This window comes from Protopterus annectens, chromosome 9.part0 (assembly GCF_019279795.1).
Source record: "Protopterus annectens isolate FY-2018-M chromosome 9.part0, PAN1.0, whole genome shotgun sequence".
Taxonomy (NCBI): Eukaryota; Metazoa; Chordata; order Ceratodontiformes; family Protopteridae; genus Protopterus; species Protopterus annectens.
Window position 1 is genome coordinate 1,129,456,823 of NC_056743.1, and position 12,500 is coordinate 1,129,469,322.

The window sequence follows — 12,500 nt, forward strand, 5'->3', positions numbered from 1 at the left end:
TATTATTTACTGTGTCTATATGATCAAAAGCATTTCTATATATTAATAAAGAAAAGAAAAAGAGAGTAGAAAGTAAAAGGGTGTAAGGCAGAAATAAAAGAAATGTAAGAGAAAGCTATAAGAAGTATATACAATGAAATATTACTTACTGTTTATATTAATAGAGTTAAAATAAAACATATTATTTACTATTATTTAGTTCTAATTATTATTAGTTAAAGCATGACAGATTATTTACAAACAAGCATAAGCAGTGTAATCAAGAAAGTATAATTAGGAATAGCATTTGAAGAACATATAAACTTTTTACAAGGAATAAATATGTTATTATTCTATTAATCATATTTTCATTACTCTTCTCTCCCTGCCTTCCTCCACCCTTCACCCACTACATAATCTAAATAGAATGCCATTGTTTAAACAAAGAAAAGAAGAAAAGGAGAAGAAAAAATAAAAAGATAAAGAAAAAAATGTATAAAATTACTAACCTTACTTCTCCTTTTCAGAAAGAGAAACAAGTTGAATCACAACTTGCCATTAAATCTCCAGATATTTTGACTAGTTATAAAACAAAACATTTCTTTGCACACAGAGAATAACTTTGATTAAATCTTTTTCAAAATATTTGTTGCTTCTTGGAAATGTAGGAACTATATTTAAAAAGATTAATAATGAAATAAAATGATGAGAGAAAAAAACCTAGAACAAATCATTTGTTTTTAGTCTCTTCTTCTTCTCTGAAGTCTTCCAAGTTTCAGTTGCCAGTCTCTTTAATGAAGGACTAGCCCATTCCATTTCTTCTATTTTATCCAAAATCTTATTTTTTTGATAAACAGTAAAGCAGAGTCTAAGTCATCGAAAATTTTAGGACCATCAGGAAGGAAGATTTTAAGCTTGGCAAGAAACAGAAGGTATGTTTTAAACTGTGCTTTTTTAAGCTCCCTTATTAGTGGCAGAAAAACTTTTCTTTTAGCTATTACCATGGAAGAATAGTCATTGTCAAAATGCACAGTTGTCTCATTAATCTTGACAGGAGCTTTAGCCCAAGCAGATTTAAGAACCATCTCTTTATCAAAAGATGATAAAAATCTAACTATAACTGATCTAGGATAGTTTTTGTTAGAGTTAGTATTAGTTATAGATCTATGTGCTCAAAGAGAATGCTTCTGGTAAGTCTAAAGTTTTAGGAGCCATGTTGTTAAAAAGAAGTAATATTGTTACCTTCAATATTTTCTGGCAGTCCAAAAATCCTAATGTTATTGCCTAGATCTCTTTTCCAGGTCATCCAGCTTTGTTTGTAAATGTGTATTTTGTTTCAGCAGAAACTCAATGTTGATTTCCTCTTCTTGTATTCTATTTTCCATGTCATTCACAGCTTCTTCTATGCCTGTCATCTGGATCTTCTGTTGTTGCAGGTCTATATGTAACAAGTCTATTTGTTTTGTAGTTTTTCTATGAAGGTGTCTATTTTAGTATCCATTTTATCCATCTTAGCAGTAAGTTGCTGGATTATAATTATCAGAGACTGAAGTTCTTTCTTGATGCTGGAGTCTTGAGAATTTGTCTTACTGAAACTCATTTCAGACTGATAAACTGACAGGAAAATTTCCAAAGTGATTTCTGACAGGAATATTGTTAAGATTTTTAGATATAGTTCAAGAACTATATAAAACAAACATATTTAGAAAGAAAATTACTTCAAAAATTAATTTTTTAAGTAATTAATTCCTGTCAGTGTAATGAAATTGGTGGAGCTGAAGAAATCTGCTGCTATCCTGTGTTCATCCTTGGCCACGCCCCACATGGTACATATTCCTGATATACATAACTGTAATTCATTTTGTATGGCACTGGACATTTAGGGGAGGTCACAGTCAAACAATCTTACAGCTCTTTTGAAATGTCATCATCTAACCAATTTAGAAATCTGTGAGATGATTTTGTAATAGAATGCATGGAGTAAGTTTATTTTTAATAACTGTCGTAGATTACAATAAAAAGCAGTAAATGAGTTAAATATGAATGAAAATATATGTTGCTGTTGCAGATAAGGGACCAGCAATACTAGCAGTAGCAGACAGAGATACATATAATTGTGCCATGTCTGAGATGTTAAACTACCTCCCACAAATTAAAATAAATTTGTCAGGGTTATATGCTTTATAGCTGATTCATGTTTAAAAACTTAAATTCTGATTTCTGGCTTAAAGGTGACATCTTAAAAGATGTACAATTATTTGTCTGTGACCCCTCAATGACTAATGCTTCAAAGAACCCCAAAGATATACAAAAATGTTTACTGCCTGGCCTATCTTGTCAGAAAAAGTTTTTTTCTATAAGCAGCAGACTACATAGACTGTGCATTCAAGTATTTTGTTAGGCAAACAAAAGGGTTTTTTGAGGGTAAGGACTTCTGACAAAATATTGTGGAACAAGGTATCAGTGCTACTTTGTCACCGAAATATTGAACATGAAAACGGGGTGCAGGCAATGCACTGGTTATTGAAGACACTTGAATGGAATTGATGCAGGAAAGTTGAAATAAAGTTACTTTTTTGATGCACAATATTTAATTTTAAATTAATGCAGTTTTTTGCAGTGTGTGAGGAGGAACAGGTGGGTTATGTATATTGTTACTTGTCATATAAAAGGGATATACATTTGTTCACTCTAGATGCTTTTAAGGAATGCACCATTTATTTTTTGATGTTATATAAATTATTTTTGGTAATGCATTCCCTACTGTATAAAATTGACAAGGCTGTAAGATATATGGAGGATTTTAGGGTCCTAACTTCTGAGTATATGATTACAGAGAAAAAGGTAATTTTTGCATGTGCAACTAAAAAGAGATAACTGAAACTTGCAGAGTAGATCGATTCATAATGAGTCTGCAGCCAGTGATCTGATATTGCATAGCACCTGCTATCCTACCAGACTACCCAGACTAACTCCTCAACAACCCAGTTTAATATCCCTACAACGCTTTACTCTCTACCTCTTTCTCTAGTCACTCATGGCTTGCTACCCCCTCTATGCTTCTACCTTTCTAAACCCTATCCCTACTCCCTAAACTTTACCTCCACTGAATCTTATCTGTCTCCCTTACTCTGTCTCCCTTCTTTCACTACCAGGTATTCTGAATAAACTTGTTCCTATTGTTGCTAACCCCTTCCTTTTTTTTGAAAAAGCCTGCCATACATCAGACACCTTGACGTGAAGGACTATAGATTATTCCTCACTGATGTTTCTGGACCATATCATCTCTACTTAACTAGCCTCTAGTACTTGAATTGCCTATTTTACATACCTGCTCTTGCATACTTAATTTTTTTCTTCTTTACTCTTGTATACTAAATAGTACTGTACGCCGCGGTGGTAGCATTGTTACCTCAGAGCAAGAGGTTCTCCCATTCGATTCTCGGCTGGGCTTGGGAGTGCCTTCTGTGTGGAGTCTGCATGTCCTCCCCATGGTTGGGTAGCGTTCGAAAGACATGCGTGCGTAAATGGGCATGCCTTCGTTGAAGGTTGAGCATCGAGCTGGCACCTCGGCATTTCATAAAAATCTACTGCCAATCTTTAGCAGTCCGCAATTCTGCTGTGGCGACCCCTTACTGGGAAAAGTCAAAAGACAAACAACAACTAAATATACTGTACACAATACTGACTTTCACTAAATGTCATATTATCTGTGATAGTCTGCAAACCTTACCTTACTAGTCTTTTTAATGTGTATATTATCTAATTTAGTCTGTAAACCAAGCTTTACTTTTTAATGTGTATATTATTATCTGTATGATTGGAACTTTTCTCCCTGGGCCTCTCCTGAAAATGGACATGTATCCAGTTGGACTATCCCGGTCAACAAATGTAAAATAAATAAATAAATAAATCCTAGTTATGGAGTAGATAGCACTCCCAAAGGTCTTTTTTTTTAGTCCTGCATATTTCACATCTGTGGGGAACGAAGTGTATAGTACCTTTACTGATATCAGTAAAAGGTATGAAGCAAAGGGATGTGGTAAAATTGTAATGAGTTTTCCCAGTGCTATTTTGGAACAATATAAAAACAACATGACTGGACTATAAAAGAAAAATATGACTGGAAAGTAGCTATACCATTAAATCTTTATGACATTAAGAAAGATTGCAGACTACTAACAAAGAAATCTAAAATCACTATCTTCAAGCTAAATATACCTTATTATCCTCTTAGCCTAATCTATTCTGGAGGATTATTAAATATATTGCTAATCTTGGAACAAACCACTCCAACAATTTGTGCAACCTCATAGACCCTGAGAAACAGAAAGATATACAAAGAATAAAGATTGCCAACTTACAACCAAATACAGGAGTACTACCAGGTAATACATGTCACACAAACTTAAAACAAAAGCAGGGGAAGTTGCTTGATGCCCTGTCCAAATTTTCCTTAGTACCGCCTCAGGTCTCTACCAAAAAGAGGCCATTAGCCTAGTGAGACTAACCAGTCAACAAAGGAAGGATAGATAAAATAAATAAATAAATATACAAATAAATAACAATCACACTTTATCCCTACAATTCTTTAGAGTTCTATCTCATCCAAAACAGTCCAAAATAATTTAAGAAAACTTCCAAAAAAAAGTTAGTTACCCTCTTAGTAATCACAAGATAGTCCTATAACTCTGCAGGCAACTTTATACTCCCTTTAGGCATCTAAACTGTGTATCAACATCCCAGCATACCTAAAATAGAACATGAACCTTTACTCCTTTAAGAATGTACTAAAACAATACCTAAACCGCACATTGTCATGTGCATGCTCCTCACCAAGATAACTCCATTTTCCTTTGACAGCTCATGCTCCCTGTGTTATCCCCATGCTGGGCCAGTAATCAAGGAGCCTGAATCCTCACAACTGACACTGGAGAGGGACATGCACTTGGAACACAAATGGACACACTCAGTATTTCCAGATGCACACCTTTCTGTATCAAGCACAATATCCCTTAAGAGCACACAGGGAACACACTCAACCTGGTGTTTAGATTTCTCTATATCTGTCTCTCTACAGGTCCCCAATAAGATTCCCCACTGGTACAGCTGTACGGTTATGTCCTCATCTGAGTGTCCAAGCCAAGTCTTCCAGCACCCCCTCTGTGAACCCATTGCTTAATCTCCCTGCCCCAAGTAGCTGACACACATACTCTTTGAGTAATGCACCAGACAATCTACCACCCTCCTTCCTCAAAGAATCCACTGAAACCATTGCCTACCCTGTATCTATTCTAATAAACAGATTTATACAGGAATCATATATCCCTATCAACTGGTGCCAAGCATACATCATTCCTCTTAATAAAGGCAGTAAAAACATAAATACAACCAACTTCAGACCTATAGCTATACTCTCCCCCCTCTTAAAAATACTTGAAAAAAACATCCATGCCCAAATCATGCAATATCTCAACCTAAACAAACTTCTCTCCCACACCCAACATGGCTCTGCCCTGGCCACAGTACCATCACTGCCCTCCTTTCCTTTCTAGAGACCATCAACCTTGCACGTGATAAGGACAATTATGTATCATCACTATTCTTAGACCTTTCTCGGCTGGAGTGTGGGGAGTGCCTTCTGTGTGGAGTCTGCATGTCCTCCCCGCGGTTGGGTGGGCATTCGGAATACATGCGTAAATGGGCGTGCCTTCATTGAAGGTTGAACATCGAGCTGGCACCTCGGCATTCGTGAAAATCTACTGCCAATCATTAGCGGACCGGAGTTCCACTGTGGCAACCCCTAACCGGGAAAAGCCGAAAGACAACAACAACAACTATTCTTAGACCTTTCAAAAGCATTCAACACCATCTCCCATCCTCTACTTCTATCCCAGCTCTCATCCTTAAATCTCTCTCCCTCCACCCTTGCTTGGTTTACCAGCTACCTATCTAACCACCAACAAGCCGTCCAGTGGAAGGAATCTACCTCTCCTTTTCTACTCACACCAACCGGAGTCCCTCAAGGCTGTGTTCTTGGTCCACTGCTCTTTAACATATTTATCAACAATTTCCACCTCTCCATCCCTGATGCCTCCATCATCCAATATGCAGATGACGCCACCATCATCTCCTCTGCCACCTCCCCACTGAACTACTAATAAAAACCCAGCTTGCCTTCTCCAAAACCAAATCTTGGATGAAAGCCAATCACCTTGCCCTAAATGCCTCTAAAACAAAACTAAAGATCTTTACCCCTACTAGAAATTCCACTTTAGACAGAAATGTGTTCTGCATTACAAGCCACAATAAAACTCCACTAGAAACAGTCCCCTCAACCAAACTGCTAGGAATCATTATTGATGAAAACCTAAAGTTCGACTCCTATATATACTCCGCCATCAAAAAAACCCATCAGAATATAGGTCTCCTATACAGACACAATCGCTACCTTAGCCCCTCCACCCGGCAAACACTTGCAACTTCCTTCCTCCTCCCATCCCTCATGTATGGCACTCCATTATTTACCAGTCTCCAACTAGACCTGCTTTCCAAACTAGAAACCTGCTATCAAAAAATTAGCAAATTCGCTACTAACTCCAAAAGCTCATCCAATCACTGCCACTCACCACTCAACCTCAAATGGCTAGAACTCCCCAACTACCTTAGATATTTACAACTCACCACTACTCACAAGCTCATCTTCAAACCTTTTGACTGCCCATCCCTAGCCACAGCACTAACACCCTACACTCCCCCAGCTCCCTAAGATTGGAGAACCAAAATCTGCTTCAAGTACACAAACCTTCTCATCCTTCAGGCCATCTACTACTATCCTTCACAATAGCCAAACTTTGGAACTCTCTCCCCTCTCACCTACACAACATACCTAAACATAATAACTTCAAAAGCCAGCTCTTCATATATTTATCCTCCAAATGGGAATGTCCCTCTCATGCTCCTACCTAAAGTAATTCTCAACCGACTGTCTTCCTACCCCCCTTCTTTGTTCCTGATGCATTGATTTAAATACTGTTCATTAAGTAACATAATGTAACCTTACATATATGTAAATATTATCATGTAATATAATATATGTTCTTGTGGAGCTTTATTTAACATATGTTCTTGTGGAGCTTTGCTCCCAGGGCCTCCACTGAAAATGGGCCATCTCAACCCAGTGGACTATCCTGGTCAACAAATGAAAATAAATAAATAACTAAATTTAATTTTCACACACACACATACACACACACACACACACACACACACACACACACACACACACACACACACACACACACACACACACCTCAGAAAGGTTGGCACAAATTACCTACTCTACCAAATCTGCCCTGACTATAAGGTAGATTCACTGCCAGCAGTCAGTTACTATAAGGCTCTTAAAAGGGCATCCAGTTATGCTGAGTGAAGTTAACATTAATACAAATGGTAATGTTGACCCAAGCAACAAGACTTTCAGGAGTGGCCAGAGTTATCACCAAATAAATATGTGCAAATGCTCTTAAAGCTTAAATATTTTCTAAAAAGGACCAGCCAGAATGAGAAGCTAAGCTTTCTATATTCCTGACTGAATCTAGGAGAATTACTATCCCCTAATAACTTAATTGATAGAGTAAGGCACAATGAAATACAGGAGCAGTCTTTCTAGTCAGGTTCCCCAAAACTGAATACTAAATACTCAGAGATTACTCCCTGTAAAATATAATATCCAAGATGGCTTGCAGAATGACCTCATCTGGTTACCTGATTCTAGGATCTCACAGCATCCCCCTTTGAAGCCTTGGCAGGAATTTAGCATAGATGACTATATTGTAAATCCAAATGTGTATGGCAGTGTATGGGGCTTCCCCTCTTTTTACTGAGCTAATGAACAAAGGCTACTTCCAGACCCACCGTCTCCGCTGCTGTTCAGCACTGTGGGGTGACAATTTAATGGTTTAACAGCTCAGATACATTTCACATATTTTTCTTAAAGTAAACTAGCTGGTTAACATCTTTTGTCACAGTATCCTGTATTAAAACATATTCATTTAATTCACTCACAAAAATATATGTTCATTTCTTTTCATTCCAGCAGTGTGCACTGCTGACACATTTTAACACAAGCAACCCTCACAAATACATTTTCAGCACAAGCATCTGTACAAATCAGTTTGCTATACAAATGACATTTAATTATTTCCAAAATTCCAGCTAACTGTACTGGCACAAGTTATACATCCACTGCTCTACGTCTCCTGGCATGACTGGCAATACATCCTATTGTCACACTCCCTATAACATCAGTCTCCCTCTACATGACAAGCCTTTCTGCCACTCCTCATCCTCAATTTTCTCCCTAGCTTAATCCTCACTTTACATTTCAATATTTTTCTGACCTTCCACTTTATCCATCGCTTTCATATACTCTCCAATACTCTCTTACAAACAGGTTTTATGTTAATATGTACCCTAGTGTTCTTACCCCACTATCCTTGACTTATCAGTTATACAATGCCTCTCACCTTCTGCTAGCTTTAACTATTATCTACCTAATGCCTAATGTTTCATAGTTCTTACCTCTTATTTATTCCTAACATTTATACTATAACACTCCTTATCCATATCTGATAAGTAATATCGAATGTCTGCATGTCACATACATTGCACATGGACTGTTTGAATACTAAATGCTTTATACATGAAATCTATCATATATAATGTCACCACTGAAGAAATACCTTTTGTATCTTTATGAATTGTCACTACAGAAGAAATACCTGTTAGTATCTAGATGTTTTAAGAACTAGCATATTTGTAAAAAAAGATTTTGTCATGAGTATTTTAAGTGTATGTTGAAGCTTTAATCCCCAGGCCTCACTGAAAATGGTCTCGCCCAGTAAGACTTTCCTGGTTAACAAAGACAAATAAATAAATCAATACTTACCAACTGCAATCAATGTAGTCTAATAGAATAATCCTCATAGAGATGCCAGTTTTGCTAAATTTTACCAGGGGTTTCTAACCTTAAGCTATAGCAAATGATAAAAATACAGAACTGTTGTATTATTGCAAATACTTTCGTGTAACTTATATAACTTTTCTATATCTTATACACCTTATGTCAATTTATAAAATGCATAAGGTGTTTACAAACTTAATGTCTTCACTTAATTACCATTAATGTCATGTCTATTGTTAAAGCTAAACATTATCTTGATTTGATTCATTTGCAGGTCAATATGACTGAAAATTACCTATTTAGTACAACTTGTCATAGTAAAAAATGTTACTTTCTGTTACATTATAAATATTGTAACTGTTTTTAGAAAACTATTACATTGTTTAACATTGTACTGCCAGCTAGACTGGCTCTAGCCCAACTACTGGGTAAACAAGTTACATATATAGTTCAGTAAGTACGTACGTAATTAAATAAACCATCAATTGTACATATAAATCAAAAGGATTTAGAGGTACCTGGATGGAGAAATACAACTAAGAAAGAGCCAGTAAGATTTGCTGCCACCAATAATGTGGTATTCAGAAATGCTGACAATACTATCTGGGATATTCATTTAGCAAATGATATACAGAGAGCTATAAAAAATTAAAAGAGATTTTGCACTGTTAACTCATTTCTGCCAGAGGAACTATTTTGAGTTTGCTGTCTAACTTCCAGGGGGGTGTGATCTAAGCCTTTAAAAATTAAGTTGTCCCAGCCCCCTTTAAATAACTCACACCAACATATAAAGCCACTTGACGACCATTTTTAATAATATTAGATAAACATAAACTTTATGCACACTTAAAAAATAACAATAAACAATAACTTCACCAAACTCAGTGATCTCAGAGCAGCGCACCTACTCACCCTGGCTGATTTATACATCAGGGCAGTGTACCTACTCACCCTGTTACATCCTCCACCAGGGCAGTGTACCTACTCACCCCACAAACCTTAAATGAGCAGTGTACCTGCTCACCTCTTTTCAAACCAACCACTAACCAATGAATTTGACTTTTATCCAAGCAGCGTCCAGCAACTCACTTGATCCCCAACTCAATCCATGACCACTTTCCCTCGAGGGGGAACAGAAGAGGACAATCCTGTCACTCTTCTCTGCCACCAGCCTCCTCCCAGGTTGTTCCCCCTCCTAATCCATAGCCTTCAGAATACCTTCTAAAAACAGCTTCAAGTGAAAGTTAAACAAATCCAAACCAACAGCATTCAAATGTACCCCATCCAATCGATACCAAGCAACTTCACCATCCAAAAAAATCTCTATGTTCAGTGGTATGCTTCCCTAAAACCCTTACTTGCCAAGCCAATCTCTGATTAATAAACCTCCTAACTCTTTCAATAGTCCTATGATTAAGAGCATTCCTCCAACTCAAATAGGGAACTAACTCTGACCAAGCTATACACATACTCGGGTACAACATCTGCAACCTCAACAAATCCTACAAAATAATATCTACCAAACACTTTTTAGAAAGAACTCCAAGATTTTTACCTCCTAAATGAATCACTAATATTCTAGGATACCCCACCCTCAATTTTACCTGCTCAAACTCATGCATCAACCTGTCCCATCTAAGCCCCTAATGCCATGCCAAGTCACTGACCATCCTAAATGAGACAAACTCAAATTTTTACTGTCCACCCTAACCAATGCACAGTTTTCTGCACTGTGGTTATATGAGTGACCCAAAATGACTATCTGCTTTCCTAAAAAAGAAGAAAAGAAAATTAATAATCCCCCATCCACTTTCCCCCAACCTTTCAGCATATGTCCTACTGTCCATGACTTTGAGAAATCCTTTAACCCCGATACCTGGGCAAATATGCTAATGGTAGCCAAATCCACCCTAACAGTCTGTAAAGCCTTACCAACCCCCAAGCTTGAGCTAAGTAGCACAGCAACAGTTCCTCTGACCACACCTCTTCCTCTTCTGGCAATTGTAGAACAAACTGATCAAATTCACAAAGAGCCCTACCGTAAGCCTTCCTGGTAGAAAGAGCCCAAGAATGATGCACCAACCTCCTGGCTACCTTGACCCAAGATTCCGCACCTCCTCTGGCAGGAGTTCCAGCACTTCCTATGCCCCTTGAGCCAACAGACAAAATCTGTGAAACTGAAATCGGGACAAACTATCAGCAATTACATTCCTCACACCAGGCACATGCACTCCTGTAAATGAAAAGTTTATTAACAGACTCTGTAAAACTAATTTACATAATACCAACAGTAACAATTCTGACTTAACCATCTTCTTTTGTAAAACTCGAATCACAGCCATGTTATCAGAATGGAAGACTACTCGCTTGTCCTGTAAATTGTCCTTCCAAACTACCAAACCTGCCCAAATAGGCATCAACTCTAAAAATGCCACATCATCCTTCCATTCTTCCTTCCAACATTGAGGTAATTTAGCTGCAAACCACCACCCTCCAAAATAAGCACCAATGCCAATGCCCCCAGCTACATCTGTGAATAACTGGAGTTCCTCCTGCCCCACCCAGTCTGTCTGCTAAAAATAAATCCCATTAAATTCCCCCAAAAAATAGGACCACAACCATAAATCCTCTCGGACCAACTTGGTCACTCTAGCCCAATGGTGTTTACTCCTGACCCCTTTCAACATAAATGCCACTGACCTACAAAAAGTATGCCCTGGGTGTACCGCTCGACAAGCAAAATTCAACAGCCCTAACAACTCCATAAATGTCCGAATCCGTACATTATCCTTAGCCAGCCCAAACCTTATCACTGTCTTCAGTCTGGCTATCTTGTCCAAAGGCAAACAAAACAGTCCCTGTTTAGCATCCACTGTTAATGCCAAAAATTCTAATGCTCTAGCCAGATATTCCATCTTATGTTGGGCCAATGATATCCCTAGTTACTCACACATGCTTGTAAATTCCTGCAAACCTTCCTGGGCCCCTAACTATCCTTCTCTAATTATCAAAGAATCATCCAAACAATGAACTGCTTTCTGCATACCCACACTCTGCTGCCATACCCAATGTAGCGCTGTACTGAACTTCTCAAGTGTGGCACATGCCACAGAACAACCCATAGGCATGGCTTTGACAAAATAATATTTGTCACCCACCACCATCCCCAGCAATGGCCAATCATCCTGCCTGATTGGCAGTAAATGAAAGGCAGACTCAATATCCACCTTTACTAACCATGGCTCCTTAAAATCCTTAATCACCTTGATGGCATCATCCAAAGATACATAATGAACCTTGACATCCTCCTTTACAATGAAATCATTAACTGAATCCCCTTCAGGATAAGACAAATGATTAATCAGCCTAAACTCCCCAGCCCGTTTCTTTGGTACTAACCCCAGGGGCAACACCTTGCAATTAACAAACAGCGGGCTGTCAAACGGACCCAATAACTGGCCAGCCTGACACTCCTTCCCCAATAATCTCTCTAATATATCTTCCTTACCATGCACTGAGCACAGATTCTTGCAAACCACCTCATCTCCAACCACAC